Source organism: Heptranchias perlo, chromosome 19 (genome assembly GCF_035084215.1).
Source record: "Heptranchias perlo isolate sHepPer1 chromosome 19, sHepPer1.hap1, whole genome shotgun sequence".
Lineage (NCBI taxonomy): Eukaryota > Metazoa > Chordata > Chondrichthyes > Hexanchiformes > Hexanchidae > Heptranchias > Heptranchias perlo.
This window is the reverse complement of record NC_090343.1, coordinates 33983318-34003879: the sequence shown is the minus strand read 5'-3', so window position 1 is coordinate 34003879 and position 20562 is coordinate 33983318. Positions and strand designations below refer to the sequence as shown.

At 41.2% G+C, this 20562-nt stretch overlaps 1 protein-coding gene across 1 annotated transcript in view; it reads left to right on the top strand.

The window, feature by feature from the left end:
* LOC137335300 (teashirt homolog 2) overlaps positions 1 to 19212 on the top strand; it is a 367783-nt gene extending 348571 nt beyond the window's left edge. Inside the window, exon 3 of the mRNA XM_068000607.1 lies at positions 9249 to 19212. The gene's annotated coding sequence lies outside the window, so the exon portion shown is untranslated. The remainder of the gene's footprint in view (positions 1 to 9248) is intronic.
* The last annotated feature ends 1350 nt before the right edge of the window (positions 19213 to 20562 follow it).

The following is a 20562-nucleotide window of genomic DNA, read 5'->3' as shown; positions in this document are numbered from 1 at the left end:
CAATTTTTATTTAAAATGCTGAATAAGATAGAAAAATATATAAAAAATCATTTTAATTCTTTGTAAGCATTTTGATTTTTAAAAAGGAACTTTTTGTAAGACTCTCTTCCTCGTTCTCTTTCTCTCTCTCCCTCTCTCTCTTTCTCCTCCCTCCCTCTGTCTCTCTCTCTCTCCCTCTCTTTCTCCCTCTGTCTCTGGAAGGGGTCCTGAACAACACACAGACCAGGGAGCCCAACCCTGAGTGAAAATATTTTGGAGCAGGTTGGAAAGTGATTCTCACCTCACTGCTCTCTGTACTAGAAATCCATGCTTATTATTATCACTTCTACTGTGACTTCTTAACTGGTAATAAATTCTGAGAAGGATCTGATTGCCGGGGGGTGTCCATATTGTGCAAATCACAGCTAAAGCAGTACTGCAGCAGCATGTAGCACTTTACAGCTTAATTCGCACAACAAAGATTCTCCCCAGCAGCCACATCCTCCATGGCTTATATGACCAGTACAGAATTGAGAGGCTGGCATGGATTTTGCAGCGGCAATGCATGAAATTTGTAATTTGTGGGGAACCGAGGACTCCATTTTTAATATAATTTAAGAATTCTTATTAATATGTATAAGAATATTAAAGTAGAGCAGAGCATGTAGCATTAGACACATAGATTGTCACTGAGTATGTTCTTCAAAATTAAGATACAGGAAGAAATAACTTGCACTTACATAGCACCTTATCACATCCTGAGGATGTCCTACCACACTTCACAACCAGTGAATTACTTTTGAAGCACAGTCACTGTTATTGTATAAACAAACATGGCAGCCGCTTTGCACCTAGCAAGGTCCCACAAACAGCAAATGAGTTAAATAATCAGTTAATCTGCTTTTGGCAGTGTTGGTTAAGGAAAGAATATTAGCCACGATACCAGAAGAACTTCCTGCTGTTCTCTGAATTATGCAATGGGATCTTTTGTATCCAGCTAAACCACTACAACAAGCAGGAAGGCCCTCAGTTTATTCTCTCAACCAAAACACATCAACTGTGACCACATAGTACTCCCTCAGTACTGGACTGAAGTGTTAGCTGAGATTACGTGCTCAATCACGGATTGGGCCTTGAACCCACAATTTTCTGATTCAGAGGCATGAGTGCGACCAATTGTGCCAAGGTGACATTGCCAAAAGGTGAAGAGTAAACTTCACCCAAGAACTATTAAGAGCACAAAGGGTATTTCTTATTCGCCTGTTAACTGAATTAGGTAATGCCTCTATAGGACAGTAAGGTGTAGCAATTCAAGAATACTCTCTTGGAGCTGCCACAGTTAGCTGTCCTAATGAACTGGTAGGGCCGTTGAAGGGAGTTAAGCCAAGAACTATATCTTTCACCATCACTATTTGAAGTGTTAAGGGGATGATTAACTCAACACCAAGATTTTTTATATTTGTGCAGAATGGCTCACCAATGTTGGCGAGGAGTTCAGTTGAGCCCCTACATCAAGATAAAATAGTGCGCGTACAGCCATGGAGAGACCTATTACTTATGGCACTCCAAAGGCGACACAAATGAAAGTCAGCAATAAATGCACATTATTATGCTTGCTTTCCTATACAGCGAGTTCCAACTTGAGCTCTGATGAGAGTGTCGCTTCTGCGTGCAGTAGAAGTACAAATGGTGCAGCAAGAAGTAAAAGCACCGACAGGGTGATTGGGTGAAATGCTCCCACTTCCCCCTGTACTGGAAATGAAGCAGGTTCAGCATCATTCACCCACAGTCCTTCCCTCGCGACGGGGGACGTTACTGAGACTAAAGTAAATACTTTAATTTGGAAAGATTTTAAAACAAGTGAAAACGGCAGCTTGCAGGCAGCCAGTTATTTTGGAAACGTTTTTGCCAATCACTGGGGTGCTCAGTTCAAAGTGGTAGCAGAAACCGCATCACTCTGTACAAAGTGGAAGTGGGAGCACAACAGTCAAGTAGCCTGCCAGTGGCCACGTTTTTAATTTTGCTTTCCTCTTCTACCCTGGTTGCAATTAAAACCACCTCGTAATGTAAACGGCGCGAATTTAACAACGGCAAGGCTGGAATGTAGATCAGCAGAAACCATTTTGTGAAACGGTGCTGCAGTATAAATGGGCCGTCGCACGGCAACATTCAGTTTCCAAAGCACCCATTTGTCAATTTCACTTTTTTTTTCTAAAGTAGATTGCTTTGCGCACTCGGGTACATTTATCATTAACTGTTACTTTTTTTTAAAAATCCAATTTTGCATAATAAAAAAAAATTGACATGATTACAAAAATGTAACGAGGTCTGCATGCTCTCTGTATCGTAGATTGCAGAGCTTAAAATAAATGGGGCATACTTGTACATAAGCTGCATGTTATTTTTTTTTTAAAGTGTGGGAGGAGCCTGCAGCCCAGACCGTGCAGCCCTCCCGGGTGAAGAGTCATCTTGGCAAGTGATCAGCAGGCAGAGAAAACAAAATGGCAGGAAATAAAAGGAAAGATCATGAATTTCAAAGCAGCAGTGTCTCTTCATAGGAAATAATTAAACCACCATTTGTAAATGGTGCAACGAAAGGGGGTGTAAAAAGGGGGGGGGGGTATATTGAGCAAAGGAAAGGGGAAGAGTCAGCATCTTTATAGTCTCTGTAACAGTCCAACAAGGTAAGAACATCTTCGAATTGTCACTTAAATCTACCTACTGATGTTGAGATGAATTTCCTCCATTATAACAGTGATTACACTTCACAGTGGCTGTAAAGCTCTTTGGGATATCCTGAGGTTGTGAAAGGCGCTATATGGATGCAAGTCTTTTCATTTCTTTTTCCTCAACTCCTGCATGTTGGCAGATTGAGCCTGGCCCTGTCTGAGAGTGAAACGTCCCAACTGTTGGAGAAGGAAATAAGCAAATACCTCACTTGTGGTTCTTCGTGCTGGATTCTGGGGTCAATATCTTACTTGTGGCCAACAACCAGTTTGCTGTAAAGAACAGCCTCATCACTGAACTCCTTGCCCTTCAAAGTTAAAATAAGAGGTGGTAAAAGGAAGAGGTGAGAGCTGGGAAGATCTGTGGGATTTGAGGTGGAGCCAACCGACTGCTGTGCTTGGAAACCCTTGTACAAGAATCGATCGTGGACTGTAACCCACTGGGTAAGAAGTGGCTCCTTCCAAATGGCAGCTGAATTACAATATAAGTCCTTTGCTGTCACAGAGCAGCAGTGTGATAGTGGGCTGCCCTAACCTCCCACCAGGTTGCATAGAGAGGCCTAATAGGAATGGGGGACTGGAAGAAAACCAAATCTATTAAGGTTTTAGGAACTTTCTTTTTCTGTTGCGCCAACAGTGACTTTATTAAGAACATCTTATTTCAAGATTGTTTTTCTCAAAAATCTGTGAAAATCCAAGAATAATATGCTTCAAAAATTAAAATCAATGGCATCGAAAGTGCTTCCCTTTTCTTGTCTCACTCCATATTTTATTGAAGATCAAGGGCTCGATTTTACCGTCGGGTTTCCTGTGGGTTTCCAGCGGGGGGGCCCCGAAAATCCCGATATCCAGGCACGTGACCGGATCGTGCCACGATCCCGACCACTTCCGGGTTCCCCGATGACGTGCGGGGGTGTGAGCGCAGCCCCCGCTGGTGGGAATCCCGCAGGCAATTAAAGCCAGCGGGATGCCACTTGAGTGTATTTATTTAGCTTGTTCAGGTCATTAACTGACCTGATTAAGGGACTGTGTGTGATTTTGGAGAAACATGGGACTGTTTCACACACTGGGGGAAACAGTCCTAGTTGAACTGGACGTGTTGCAGCCGTCAGCCTGTGGCAGCTGCAAAGGTCCATTTGACAGGGGGGGGGGAGACCCTCACCCATTGCAGGAGGCCGCTCTGTCACTTGGGACAAAGTGTGGCCTCCACCACCCACCTCCTGACGGTCAAAGTCACCAACCTGCACATTCACCCCGGGGTCCGGAGACATGTGTCTACCTTGCGGACCCCCTCAGATGTCCATATTGCGGATGGGGGCCGTCGTAGCTGCAGTCATGACCCCCTCGGAGGGCGAACAGCATCACCAGCCTCACCATCCACGCCGTCCACCTCTGACACGTGGAGCTCCACAACAGAGTGCTGTGACACATCCACCTGTACAGCAGGAGGGAGGGCTACCGCAAGAGAGACGCATCGCAGAGGGCACTACACTCGCCACAGGGTCCACAGACCGAGGCGCAGCTCCCCGGACCTCTCCGAGCAGTAGTGCACACGGAGGCGCAGATTCACTCGACATGTAGTCGTGGACATCTGCAGCCTCTTTCATGCCGAGCTGCTCCTGGCTGGCCCCAGCACCATCTGCTTACCTGTCGCTGCCAAAGTCACCACAGCCCTCCACAACTTCTCCTCCGCATCCTTCCAGGGTGCAGCCGGGTACACCGCCGATGTCTCTCAGTCGTCTGCGCGGAAGAGCCCTGCAAATACACCTGCACCTACTCTGCAGTGGCACAATGGGTGGCATCAGTGGTGGGTCCTCATAGGGATACCCAGGAGCGGGCATTATTGCACAAAACAGACAGGATTCGTGGAGACATGGCAGTGGTGGTGCCAATATAATGTGTGATGTGAGTTGTTCTGAAATTCAATATAGGTAACACCCATGACAAACCCTCAAACACCCTTGTGCATCCCCTTCATGCTCACGACACGTTTGCCTTATGCTGCCTACTGCACATATGTGATGCATGCCCTGTGGCTGCAGCACAGGTGGTGGCAGGTTGAGTGAGGCTGGCCGTGAGAGAGATGCACGAGAGGGTGAGTATGAGATAGAGCCATGAGATTGTATGAGGATTGGGTTGCGTGTTAGTGGCGGGTGAGTACTGGCGAGGTGAGTAGGTGCAGGTAAGATGAGGATGGGGTTTGAGTGGGTATGAGGGTTGATGTGACAGAGTAGTGTTGGCGGTGCCGAAGGAGATGTGGGGTGGGGGCAGTGTTGTGGCAGACGGAGTGTAGGGGAAAGACTACGTGTTCTCACTGTGGCTGACCTACTGAGGTCATTGGAGCGCCTCCTGCACTGTATGCAGGTGGGCGATATTTTGGTGGTGCAGGTGACCCCCTCTGCCACCTCGAGCCAGGCCTTCTTGGTGGCAGAGGCAGGCCGCTTCCTCCCGCCCGCCGAGTGGAAGATCTCTGTCCTCCCCCTCCTCCTCACCCCATCTGATGATACCTGAGATGAGGCATCATTAAACTGGGAGCAGCCTTCCCCCTGGGCTGCTCCATGCTGTAATTTGTTCCATTGGTTGCAGCATCTGTCAGTGGAGGACTGCCCCTTTAACTAGAGAGCCTCCAGCTGACAGATCGTACTGCGCATGCGCAGCCCGCCCGACGCGCAGACCAGCAGCGCGGACCCCGGAGGAGCAGGTAAATGGCTCCAATTAGTGGAATGCCTGCTACGATCGCGCGGGCAACCCACTAATTTCACCGGGCGCGGAGGCCACGCGCCCGAAACCCAACCCGCCGGAAACCCGCAGGCCTGCTAAAATCAGGCCCCAAATGTCTATTCTAAACTTATGTAAGGAATCTTACAACACCAGGTTATAGTCCAACAGTTTTATTTGAAAATCACAAGCTTTCGGAGGCTTTCTCCTTTGTCAGGTAAAATAAGAAATCAGTTCTTACAGTACTGACTTTAGTTTTGAAGAATATTTTACGATATTCCTGATTTTAGGAGAAGTGATTTTGAAGCTATTCTTGAGTGAGAAGGTTATTTTTGGCACCCGTACTTGTTAGGACCAGGCATTGTTTGAAACATTATTATTTTACCTTATATCGGTTGAGGTGTTTTAAAGGAGCATTGTCACTGTATTGAAGAGGGTTTTTTTTAGGTAGTCTATATTCCAAGGAAGAGCAGAAAGGGTCCCCTGTAAAACACAGCTCACCATCATGGGATAATTTTCAGCTTCTCCATGTGGTCAGTAATTTGGCAGAGCGGATTGTCTGCCCATTATAGAATACGTCCGATCTTCATCAATGGGATAAGAATCAGGCAGCTTCCATAGCAGCGGGCATTCCACTCCACAACATAACTACCCAGGCGGAGAAGTAGAAACTTATCCCCCATGTTGCAGGTATGTCTTGTAACAGCCAATATATCTGATGCAGTAATGACTATTTCTTTTCATTGTTAGGGTGGGTGTGGGCTAATTTTAACTAAAAATTTAAAGATCTAATCACTGATGCAATTAAATCACATCCCACCTGATTCTGGCCTTATGCTAACCCTTGCTTTAAAATCTGGTAAATGTCTCACTTAACTGGACTGAAGTGCCCCTTTAACAAAATACTTCGCCAGGCTGTAGTGTCTCTTTAAGATGAATCCCGCTCCCTGTTTACATAAGCAAAAACTTTGAAGCTAACCTCTACTGGCTTTATTCTGCTGCCAGTGCTTCCTACCCGCATACAGGTGCCAGTTTTCTGTAACTAAGGCAACGGCTGAACAAACCTGAAATGCACCCACATCAGCACATCACTGGTGTCACTTTAAGGGGAAAACAATTGCGAGGGATTGGGGGCACTGTGCCTGAGTGACAGTAGTGAATCTGCACTTTGGGTCCAGGTACCTAATCTCGCCCATTGTGTGGGGAAAGATGCCAGTCTTCCTCCACACAAAAAGCACTGTCAGTGAATGATTCTCACATGCCTCCTAGTGGCTATCTTCAGAATAGCATGGCCTAAGATAAGAATAGTTCAGGAAAGGCAGCAGAGAACTAAAATTATTCTTTGACAACTGGGGAGGGAGATAAATGATAGCTCAAGCTGCAGCACTAATAGGTGATTTATGAACTATAAATTTAATTAGATTGGACATTTTCAAATATTTTCTTTTTTAATGTAGCTGTTACGAGGGCCTACAGTTTTAAGAATATGTTATCAGGAATTGTTGTAAACGAGTGTGATTGTATTTAAAGCTCGGTTTTTCTGTTTTGAAGTTATTTTAATAAATTAGGTTTTTTAAAACTAAGTTTTGTAAAATTCAAAAAATACAGTAAACAATATGAAAGAAATTAATGAAAATCCTTAGTCCTCCAGCTCAGCAGGACCCAGGCTACAACTGTGTGTTGTACCCTGGGTGCTTGTATACCTGGTTAAAATACTTATTGGAGACAACATTTCAGCCAGAATCACAAAATGACCCTTTCAGTTTCCTCCTGAATATGTTTGGAGGAAAAGGCCAATCTTGTTTGCAACAAACGCAAGTATTGAAAGTTATAGCAAGGCATTTGCCAATTAAAGCAGCCAGAGGGTATCCAGCAGCAGTGTTTCTGAATTTATTCTATTTTCTCTACCTCGTTCTTGATTTAGTGCATAGTTTTCCTATTAAAATGATTTGTTACCAGTGCAGATTAGACAGCTGTTAGACTGGTTTATCAGGTTTCACTGTCCAAGGAATCCTTCTAACTGCCGGAGGATTGCAGTTGTATTGTTGCACAAAAATAACCAGAGGTTACTCCACGACACACAATTTTTATTTTCATGTCCGAGGCTGACTGGATTACTCAGGGGCTTCATAAGCAGAAATAAAACCAATGTATTTCACAGAGAGGTGCGAAGAAGTCTCTGGAGATTATTCACGGTACTACTCCTTTTAAAAATTGATTTTTAATTTTTTTAATAGAGTGAAAAGCACCAAAAGAAAATACTACAATTCTTAGGGTGATATCACTGAGCCATTGTAATGTCACAATTATGAAAATATGGACAATCATTCCACGGGAATGAGATAAAATACATATATGGGAGTGAACAGACATTTACTCTCTTCAGAAATGTCGAAGGAGTTCTATGTTTCTATGTTTTCTTTTGTTCTATTTGATAATCTTGAGCTTTATAAATGAGCAGATCATTTTTACAGATGCTGTGAAATAGAGACTGGCCAAGATTTTCAAAAATGTTTGCAGTAGTTCTGCAATATCATTTTCCAAATTATTTTTGCATAAGAGATTTTTATGATGCACAGTATTATTTAAACACCTACCTTGAGTGAATACGACATAGTCACTGAATTAACAAGCAGTTCCAGTTTTGTGAAAGGTCAGTTAATAGCAACAATGTGGTACTGAGCCATACAAACCGAGGTCTCCAGTCTGCGCTGAGTTAGCAGATCTCAGCCAAGAAAACAGTAGAGGTGCTACAAATAGCTTTCAAATCCCTGGAGTAGGGAAGGGAATGAAGCAACCAGAGATCCACATCCTGATTGCTATCCAGAGACAACTGCTGGAAGATGCACAAGTCTGGACTTTGGGTGAGATCAGGATTGGGTTTAGTTGTGATGCCCCTTGCAGTCCAATAGTTTTCCAAAATTGGGTCACACATTTTGATGAGATACTGAAGGGCAACCGGCCCCCACATACCCCTACCCCAGAAGCAGTTGGGGATTTTGAAAAATGAGGGAAGAAAGATGATAGAATTTTTTCTTTTAATTCTGCAAAGATTTCTGTCACTTTCTGGTGCGGTTTGCTGCTCTGTAAACAATTTTGTAGAAACATCGGTTAGCAGAGAAATAATGTTCACATGCTAGAATTTGCTGTAGAATGCAAAGCAAGGATAGTGCATTAAAATGTACGAAATTACAAAGCAGTGTGCCTTAATGAGCATTGGGCTGATATTGTCTTTCTGTGATCAAAACTCTTGTCAATGAAAAGGAAAATAATTTTAAACAGGGTAGCAGTCAATTAAATGTGCAGGAAAATTGCATAGAAAAATATAAAGTTTGAAAGTGTGCCTTTTTAAATGTTGCTAGGATAAACCAGTAGAACTTAAAGGGTTAAAACAGAATTTTCTGTGTTGGGGGAAATGCATTCAGTGCTTAAAGAGTTACTCCAGCTGGTGAGGCCCAACCCACTTGGTTGGTGTCATTAACCCTCCAATTCTAGAGTACACATGAGCATCCAGCTTGTGTGAAGCAGAGAGCCCTGAAAGCCTGTAATTGTCGGTGAGGACACTTCAGCCTCAGCTGATGTCGCTTGGAGATCCCTCATGAATTTCAAACCTAGATCAGTGAAACGCTCTCGAGTGATGAATGGGAAGCAGGAAAATTACCCGGCGCTGTGCTGTTCACAGAATCCACGGACAGTTTTTCAAAATGCTGCAAGACTTCAAAGAAGGAACTTTGTTTTTTAATTACTGACGTCTAGAGAGTTAAGGAGAAAGTAGAAAGCAAGTTGAAATGTAGTAATAATGTCATCCCTTTTTCTTCTCCTCAGGGCAAAGGTAAACAATGATCACAATCTGCAGTCCAGGCATCCTTTACCAGGCCCTCTCCTGCATCACTTCAGCTGCGACATTGAACTCCAGGTGCTCTGACCGCAAAGAGCACTCAACTCCTGCAATTACTCTTCATTCTCACGAACAATTTGGTAATGAAGTATTGATTTTTCAGCTCGATTCTTATGGATGTTATTAGATTTTCATTGATAAACTGTGCTCTGGCTCTCTACTCCCTGCTGCTTATCTGCAGCACATATAACAAAGTGTTTCTGTAGGGGATAATGGCCGGGAACATTGATGTGCTTATTTCGTCAATTGGTTACTCCTGATGGCAAAAAAGGTACAATTTTTCAAACTTTAATGCCCAAGTTTAATGCAAAGATACAATCACATTGGACACTAATGTCTTTACTGCTGACGCTGACATTGAATTATGGCTGAATCGGGGCTGTGGCCCATATGCCTCTCTGTATGAAGGAGATGCTTTGTAGCCAGTGCAGATGTCAATGTTGCACCTGGGTTTCCCACTCCAGTCTTAACAGCACAAGGGATCAATCTGTCTAACTAAGAAGAAAGGGACTGATGAAGCAGTTGAGCGAGGTCCAGCCAGAGAGGAAAAAAACCTTGTACACTGTTAATCATCTGCTGCAATAGTGCACAGAATCAGCTTCTTTGTGGGTAGGAGCAAGGACTAACACAGACACTTTTGCTGCCAGGAGAATCAGTCTGCTGCTGCCTCTGTATAAAAAATGGCCTCCTCCGACATCCTACATCACACCGAGTATGAACCTACAACAGAAGGAGGGGAAAAAAACTTATCATGAGGGAGCAGACAACTGCAGTTCAATACTGAAACCTTCTTGTTTCCACAGACAGTATAAGCTATAATGCAGGTTGCATGGCAGGCACCTGAGGTATAGGGAATGCATCTCCATTTATCCCTGATAAAGTCACAAGAGACAAAGTCACAAATGAGTGATGATGTTGCAGCTAGGAGTTCAATAAATACCACAGGCGCACACATCAGGTATTCGGTTTATTCTACACGACTGGACAAATGTATCAGCCTTTTTAATGCAACTTTTATTTTTAGAATGTTCAAATGCTTTTTTTTATTATTAAGACCAATCAATCTTGTACAAGTCAGTGTTAACCCTCCGATGTTCTAACACCTTCCCTAGATACAGCATTGGTGTATGGAGGATACTCATCAGCAAGCTGTAGTTTTTGAAACACATATCCCATTCAGAAAAGTCTGATTTCATAAATGCAGGTGCCCTGGGCTTAAGAGGCCTGTCTCGAAAATGGGATTCTTTCTTTTTGCTTTCATACTCACTTACATGTATCCAATTTATACCACACTTTATTATTAATGATCATTTCAAATTAAGCTTTTCTCCATTTTGTCTGGTGCTATCTTGTCCTTTGGCTTGCTCTGAAGTTCCAGGAGGCAAGTCCTACCAATATACACGGTACAAATAATGTCTAAAAAGCTCTGTGTTATTCAATGGGTTTCTTGTTTATTTTCACTGACGGAGACTAAGGATTCATTTCAGCCACAGGCCAAGAGGAGCAGGCCAGTATTGCACAGAGGTTTCAAATCAGTACACAGCCCTTTTCTTTCCTACCTTCATTATTAATTAAAAATAAATTCGACACCCTTATTCTAAATTCTTTTGGTAAAACAATTTTTTATGAGACCAGGAGGACCTTTAGTATGTGACTCTCAGCACCATTTGACTCCATTGCTGCCATTTCATCATCTCAGGTCCAAGACTGTGCCTGACACACAGTGAAGCTGCCTCTTATTCTGCTCTCATTCCCAGCACAAGTTTGCAATAAATATGCAATTACTACATTGTGGGTATCTCAGTGGTAAACATTTTTTTTCTGTCAAAAAGTATTTCTAAAAAAAAATGTAGAAACACACAATGTTTATCTTGTTCTTGCTGTGGCCCTGGCTCCAAATTTGACGCTACAAGGTAGATTTTCAATTTGCCGCTCAGGCATTGCGTATTGGCTGCCCGTTATAGAAACCGCCCAATAATGAAAATTGGCCAGTTTCTATAACAGGCGGCCAATCTGCAACACCAGTTTTATGCCCGGTGGCAAGTTGAAAATCTACTCCCACATCTTTTTGGTTGATAACCGTACCTGCCGATATTAAGCCGTGTCCATATGTAACCTTGTGTAATCCCAGGGCATTGTGTGTCAGGTACCACTTCAGTACTCCATGCTGCTACATCCTACTTTTCTTACGGTAATCAATATTAATATGATTGCGTGCTTTCAAATTGTTTTGAGAGAGTTCACTGCTCTCGGAATGTAGCCTCAAGACTCCTCATAGAGTAGATCTCTTTAGTCAAGTTGCCGTTAATATGCAAAGGATTTACAATCTGTGTTCTCAAGCAGAAGAAATCCCAAGAAATGATAAAAGTGAATAATGCAAAAAAAAAGATCCCTCTCCGCACATCAATCTGGTCAATATTTATAAATAATCCCTGCTGCACCAGGTCTATTGTTATCAGATATAGCGTACAGAATTACAGCTGCTCAGAGCCTCACCAGACTCAGATTCAGATCTCAATAATTTGATACCTCTTTCTCACACTGGTGGCCATTCCTCCCAATTGATCAGGAGCAATGTCACGATATATTAAAACACCACTGAAAAGCTAAATGTATTATTATATTACATAGTTCATCAGCTACCATTCACAACACTGCTCTGGGATCATGTAATCAGCCTAACTTGATGATAAATGTCAATTAAATAACACATCCTTAAGTTTTTGTCTCAAAATGACTCAGTAATTTTCTTTCAAGGAGCCTGGGTTCCATAATGGAGCAGACGCAACAGGCTTTATTTGTCATTTTCTTCTTATAAATTTAGCAGGTAATATAATAGTAATAAAAGTAGGAATCCATGAGTATGATCTGCAAACAAAACAGCTCCTCACTCTAATAAAGAGCTTGATCGCCAATAAAAATCCCAGTCGCACTGATGGCTGGGAGCATGTGACTGAAGGATGTAGCTGCAGTATTTGCTCACTGCACAACAGCTGCTTATTGCCTCGTGATTCCTACATTTATCATTTGAACTTCTTACCTGGTAATCTTTTTGAACATTTGAAAAGCCATTGTAATTCATCATATTTAATTAGATATTCCCAAATCATGCAAAAATACCATGTAACAACTTCACTTCGCAGAATATCTGTAAACGTCTGATTGGATGGTTTAGATTTGTATATCCAACACAATAGTCACATAAAAATAAATCCAATTCTCTGCTGATGCTTTTGCACTGATAATGTATTGTGACATCAGATGCAGCCACATGTTACTCCCATTATTGACGACCCCTGACAGTGTAGAAGAGGAGAAATCTAAGCCTCCCAACAGTGTCCTGGACACAATTCTCCTGGGTCCCCATAGTAGCTATTGGAGCCAGCAAAAAATTAGAGTTTCCGTCCTATTAGCCTTCTAACTAGCTGACTGGTGGCTCACTGATAAAGATAAAAGTGGAGAGAACTAATCAGAGGTTACAGGTTTCTGTTAAAGTGTCATTGCCTGGCAATTTAGCATCAATTTAAAAGTGCCTTGATTGGGTACTTAGAATCTAAAAGGTCCATTTATTGCAAAACTAAGCAGTTGCAGGTATGTAATATGTAACTGTGGCAGTTATTCGTATAGCATAACTACCCAATGGTTTGAACTTACTTGATTTGGGTCGAATGGACCATATTCTCTTCAGCTCCTACATCTAATATTAATTCAATGTCATTACACCTCAAAGTAATGTTCCCGTTTTAAAGGAGTGCTCCTCCTGGCTCCACATTAAATTCACAGGCCGCTGACAGCCCCGAATCCGCCCCCCCCCAACTGATTGCCTCGCTTCCCTCCCACCCTCCCAATTGCCTCCTTTCCCTCACCACCTCCGATTGCCTCTCTTCCCTTCCCGCGGCCCCTCTTCTCCCCTCCCCCCCCCACTTACCGCCAGCTGCATTAGGTGCATACTGCATGTACTGCACTGGGATTGAACCCCAATTAAGGCACGATCCAAATTCTAGGCCGTAATGCCTTTTTTTCTTGGTCATGTATACAGTGGCAGAGATGGATGGCAAATAATTTTTTTGAAAATACATAAAGAGCTGTGAATGTAATTCTAAATGTCTTTTCAATCACCCAGCCCAGTGACAAACCTTGTTGGTGCATCAACACACTGTATAGTAGAGAGCTAGAAAAGGTCCAGAACTACCAACCCTTGCACAATGAGTTCCTGATACCTACAGAGCTGTTGCAGGAAGCATTAAGCAAAAACAAGACACTTTCCCAGAGGTAGACAGGGAACCCAGAAGGCATGTCAGTCCAGACCGTTTTTCCCATATGCAAATCCTAGTGGCCATTTATTAAGTGCCATTTAATTGAGAACCATTGGCATAATCCTACATACAGTTTGCCACCCTGGGCAGGGAAAGGTGTATGACGCATGGGGACCTAAAGAGGGAGATACAATAGTCTTTATTTAAATAGGTGGAAAATAAAATCTTTATTTTGGTATTTTGAATCATTAACTGAGCCATTTGTTTTGTATAATTTCTTAGTTTTTAGGTTGCACTTCTTGCCATCAGATTTGGTGGAGACTTGCACTTTCTCAAGGATATTGTGCTCTACTCTGCTTATACCTACTTGTGCTCAAGAGCAATCTGATGGCCAGAATTGAGAGCAACTGATTTATGGTTCCCCCATTCTGACTGATCATAACCCGTAAGGAGTTAATCCCAAGAGTTTGCTTCTGATTGGATCATGCTGGCATTTCATTGTCATGCAGCCCCTCTTCCTTTGTTGTGTTTTTTTCCCATCCATCCTCTTTAATTGGGCATTATATATCATTTCAAGTTTCTCATTGAATCTCCACGGAGCAGAGATGCCTCTTTACGTCTGAAGGTTATGTGATGCTTTGTGACCATGTTCAATAACAATTCAATAAAATCAGTCGTCACTGAAAATTCTGCAGCCACAAATCTCATTTTGCTTTAATACAACTGACTACTGACACAGTTATTGTATATTTCTAGTGTAGAAATCATCTCCTTATCCTGTATAATGCAGAGTGGATAGAGTCCTTAGGGGCAAAGAAAACCTTGTCCACTGGTGAAGATCAAGGCGGGCAGACAGCAGATGGATTTGATTGTTCTGTGTCTTGTGCAGACCTGGGGAGTAGACCGGGGAGGTTAGACATAGAGAAACGAGCATAGGAGAAGCTCGTGGTGGGTTGTGACTGAATGATGCCTGACAGGAAAGCCTTTCAGTCTTTTGTATTACAAAATAAATTCTGTAGCCCTCTTAAACCCAGCATAAAAAATCTGTCATTCACCTCCCAGGGACTATGTCAGTCAAACTCCAGTCGGACATAATAGCAAAATTGCTTTTCTCAGGGCACGCACAGCCAGGTTCAGAATACAAAAGTATCATGCTTTGGGGAGAAGGAAAAAAAAGAAAATGAAGTTTCAGAAATGTCATTCTGAGGTAATGAGGCGTGGGCAGAAAATATACCCCGCGCATCATTTGATAGAGATGCTGGTCGAAATAGCTTCATTGATGTGTCAGCACTCGTCCATCAATCAATCATCCATTACACTTTGCAAGTAACAATAACTGCAAAAGCTACGGGGCAGCTTATGGAATTCGCTTATGGGTATCAAAAACAGCAGTTAAAATGCAGTTTTGACATGAAAAGCGTGAAGCAAGTAATATTTTTTTATGGCAGAAGGGAAAGATGCACTAGACCAAGGAGTGCTTTGATGATACGGTTGTGGTTTGACTTTATTTAATGTTGCAACCTGACTCGGAAATGAAAGTTCTTTCACTCCTTTTGTCTGTAGCATTATCCATCTGTACATGTGAGTCCTGCAGGAAAGGTAGGCCACACTTAGCTGAATACCTCATTTGTACACAGAAATGAGAAATTAAAACTGCAGCCATTATAGTCGGTTTTGTAAAGTGAAATAGTCTTCCTCTGTCGACCCAGAAACTCCTTCTAAGTGAATAGCTTTTTGCCCTGGATTTCATATGCTTGCCATGTTTATATTGCAAATCCCTTAGATATGTGCCAACATGACTGCAGTAGTTTGATTTTTTTTGGCTTACCTCCAAAATAAAGTAGATTAAAATGATGAAAGTTGTACTTTAGGAGTCTTTTGATTACAGTTACCCACCATTTTGCTATAAAGCACCCAGACTAATATTTCATCTAAGTATTAAGTAAAACCTGCAGAACTTCATCATTTTAAATGTGAGCTTTGAATGTAATTGCAGAGTGCATTCATCCTCCCCAAAAAATTGCAATTTTCTTTCAATTCCGATGCCAAGATATTGTTAAATTAAAAACTTCAACTTGTGAGTCACCAAATCGGTTTGACAGCAAGCCTCTGTTTACAGTCATGCTGATGGCTGGGAGCATGTGACTAAAAGAGCCAGTTAGTCCAGTACTTCACTCTCATGTCTGTGCTCTGGCGTCCGTCCTAGTTGCCAGCAGGTCTGTTTACAAATAACGTTTGATGCATGCCAGCAAAGATCGTATCTCTAACTATGTCCACATTTGGACGTAAAAAGATACGATTGTTGAAAGGATAAAATGTACTTGGCAAATACATTTAGATCACAGATTCAAGCCAATGGGGTGCTGCATCTTTAAATAAATAAAATTTGAAGCAAAGGATAAGAATCAACTGTACTGACTTTTCAATGATAGTGCTGGTCATTGGCAATTTGAGTAGGCCTGTGCTGTGAAGTTAAATTCTATTGAATTTAATTCGGGCATGTTGGATCTTTTACTTTAGATTCCTTTCTCCTTCAGAGTGAAAGGATTTGGACTAAGGATCTAAAAAGCTAGCTCATGGCATAGACCAGTCATTCTATGCAAATGGCTCAGCTCCTTAGTGTGTAAGTGTTAAAAGCAACATAACAATTGTCCAGCTCTATCATCTTAAAGTTCTTTCTATTAGTAAGTAACGTTGCACCCTAGGCTACTGATCATTGCCTCCCACTACCAGACTATCCTCCCCAATCCACATCCAGTGTCATAATTTTGCCAAGTGTCATCCTGCAGCTTCCAAAATTCCATGAAAGACAGATTTGGGAAGCATGGATTTCATTTTTCGCAAGAGATAATATTTACCTCATTAGTTTTGGCCTGTTATAGGTGCACAGACATGATCAGCATGGCTCAGCCATGTGTAGAGGTGTCCTGGGAAGCAAGGATCATTGCAGCACTGTCAGGATAAGCTTCTTGCATACTTCAGTGCAGCTTAGTGTATTCCCATGAAATCCTATTGATTTCTGTGTGCTAGAGTGGGATGAAGTCTGCAGTTCAGTTCGAGACTGGAGTCTGAAGTAAAACCATCCAAAAATATGCAGCTAGTCAACTTAACTAGTGACGAGCAGCTCTCGTTCCCCATAATAGTACATTTGCATATGTATAAGACCCGGATGTTTGACATCAGTTGCAAGGACATGCAGCCAAAAAAAAAGAACTAATCCTTCAGCTGCCAAAGCAGCCAGCCATGAGTCCTCCACTGAAACGGAGAAAATTTGAATTGAAAAATAAACCATGCAAAAATAAATGCTAATTGCCTAAAATTGGATAGGAGATTATGAAAACATGATACCCATGTTCCATTATTTAATTGTACATTGATTCTAATTGTTAGACTTAAACATGATGAAGGATAAGGGATAGGGTATAGTTTCAGTATAATTAAAATAGCTGGAACCAGGCACAGGGAGGACTATTATAATATGTTACAAAGGAATTTCCTACAAAGTCTGGACTACATACTGATATCTGGATACTGCCCAATAGCTCTGGTATCTGTATTGTTCAAAATTAGAATTAGCTACTAACAAACCTGTTGTTAAGTCTTCTAATATTATTTGCTTGTTAATAAGCAGTTGTGCAGGAGAAAGTACAATACTGTAGTTATGGATGGAAAATGAAGTGACCTAATTAGTAATGCAAAGACTACAGTAAGACGGTAACATTCTCACTATGCTGTCATTAATAGATATAAAGAGCATTTAATTGTGGATGGGCTTTTTTTTTATTTGAGTAATTAAAAGATTCTGCTCGTATTCAAGAAACTGAATCTTTAGCCACGTCTTGTACCTGACATTGGTCTGTCCCCGGGTACCAAGGTTGTCACAGTGGTAGTACAAATATGTTTAGCACCAGCACGAACTCATAGACAGATTTGGAATGACAAAAGGGCTGCTGAAAGCCCATCGATTGAGTTTTTTCTTCCATGTTTATGTATTGAATAAAATTTCATGCCTGTGTATGTTGTTTTGTGAATGAAGAACAACTGGCACACTCAAAACTTTTACCAGAATTAATCAAAAATAATCAGGTCATGTAGCAATTAGTAAACAAAAATCAATTTTAAATATCGAATCAGGACAACCAGAACTTTGTATCATACTAGGAGCTTTTCAACACACACAATGAGGCAATGAAATGGTTAAGTCTGAGAACCTTTTATAACATTGCCCTTTATGTAACAATAACTGGAGATATTCAAAATGGCTGACAACAGTACTCCTCTGGTTACTTTCTGTACCCATTATAGTTTACTTAAGTCTATATATAGCCTGCTAATACTTATTCAGTCATTTTATAACTCAACTGCATGTTGTATATAAATATTCTTACATTCTTTTTTTAAAAATCCAATTGTATATTCACATTAATTGAAGCCCAGAGGCTTGGGGGGTGGGGAAGTCACATTGTTTAAGAGTACATTAGAGGAGTTAGAAGAAACTGCACTTCAATTTTTATTATGAAGACATGAAGCACTGTATATACATGTAAAATATTCAGCCCGAAGTAATCTGTTAAGGAGTATGGTTTCATGTTGTATTGGCTGTTCTTTTGAAAAAATGCTCCACTTTTTTTTGTACAGATTATTTACCCGCTAAATGCTGTTCTGCCTTCTGGCTTCCAATTTCTGAACAGTTTAGATGGTACAGAAAGATTTCGGATTGAACTTGGCTGTTTTCTAATATGGCGATAGCCACAACAAAATTGGTCAAGTCAAAATCACCTTACTCTGAGGTACTGTTTAACATGCCTCTTCTCCAACTGCATACAATTTTATATATTCAATACCATTGATAGGTAAGATCCCCCAATATGCCTCAGAAGAGTATCATGTAAATGTTTAGAATGCAGAGACCACAAATTAAGGTTTCTCATGCTTTGATTTGATACTTATTTATTGCATCTTTTAATCAGTATATAAAAGAGATAAATGGGTAAATATAAACTATTAAGTAGCAAAGCAACATTGGAAATTGAGAGAAAATGCCAGCCATATATTTATGCACTGACTTCCAAAAAAATGAAGTTTTCTTTGCATTTCCATCAAGCAATTATTATTTTAAAAATAAAACCTGAGAAACTATTTCCTGGCATTGAATAGAATCGTTCAAGATTGTACTCTTGTACTGAATGGAAATTGTTTGTCACTAAAATATTGCAACTTTTTTTTATTGGTTGAAACCTATTCATTATCTGAACCTTACTGATGTATAATTTTGCGACAGACTGCCTTTTGTTTTAGTACAGTCGTCCTTGTACTGTCTGTATTGAATTTAAGTTGAAACTGCTTGTAGTGTTGATCCACTGAGACACAAGCCCTGAGAAAGGCTCGTTTTTGTCAGACTGGGTTCTCCAATGATAATGATCTATAATACAGAAAAAAAAAGTGGATATGTATAAAGAAAAACAAACTGATGCACTTATTAAAGAGAACTATTTATATGATTAAAAAATATATATTTAGATTTTTTCCAAGCACAACTCTGAACAAAAAGTGCTCTTTTTATGCTTTATGAAAATGAACTGTTTCTGATCTTTCTACATCAGGCTAAATAAACTCTGTAAGGACATTTGAAGAAGTTGCTTTCTTGTGTGTTTATTGAGTACTGTGCAATATTTATTTTCTATATGACTTCTAGTCACAACTCACACTTTCTTGCAAGCTTTCCCTTTGCCTCTTTCAGTCATCAGGTCAGGACGATTTGGGATTCAGAAACCTTCCTGGTGCGTATTAATGTCAGTCCATGATAGGTAATGTTCCATAGTACAAGACTGATCCAGTCAGGTATTCTGTCGCAGATACCCACCAGCCAGCTTCACAAGCTGATTACCAACTGAAAGTTATTCTCACACTTGTAAGTTGATAGGGTCAGACCACAAACCAGGCTTTATATAATGACTATCACAAGATATATTGTGACTACAACTTGAGGAGATAATTATTGCATGATTAGATCCCATTATGGAATTTGCAGTGGACTTAATCTGTATATAGACAAACCATGCATTTTGAAATCCAATGGGTTAGGGTTATTAGGTGAAAATAAAATGTAGAAGTCAGATGACAAATTTCCTTTACCAGGACATTTGCTGGGGTATGGTTGTACAGTCACCTTCCAGTACCCTACCCAAGTGGCCATTCTTCATATGTGAGCCTGCATATGAGTATCAGCAAGCCATTTGACTATTGAGGGCATCACAGCTATGTCCAATTCTGTTCTTGCCCAATATCAACATGCACAGTTAATCCAGAAGGGGTTACTGAATAGCAATCACGAGCAAGAACTCTAGCTTTGGGGCACAGAGGCCAATTGTGATATTCCAGCTGAAATCAGTAATTCAACACAGGCTGAGAATCAAACTTGGGACCTTCCAATTTGTATAGCTCACCACTACACCAGGCAGTGCCTTTACACACTCAGCCATCAGTGGAGATTTGTTGAAAGTTTCTTTTGTAATAAAGCAGGTACAGGTGTTTTCATGGTGTCATCTTCATTTTCGCCAAAAAAGAAATCCAAACTAAGTGATTAGAATCTGGCAGAGGTTCCAGTTAATCAAACAAGCCAGGTTCAGGGGTGGGGGTTTGGTTCTTTACCCAGTACCACCTCACCACCCCCACCCCCTCCATAACATACAGAAATAATGCTAGTGTTTATCGCTTACAAAAATTCTGTTGAACTCAATACTTTTCACATTCCTTACACCGACACTTTAAGATGATTTATATTGGGCAAGGAAGATGGATTAACGCTTTAAGGACTGCAGTGACACTCTAATGAGAATCTCATCTGTGTACATAGTACTCCTGCAGAGAGAAACTTTCTGATTTATTACGGGAAGAAGATCAGTACCACTATAAACAGCACTGGTGCTAAAATCCCATGAGAAGAAGAGTTGAAGAGTTTCTGATGCTATTATATTCACTGCTG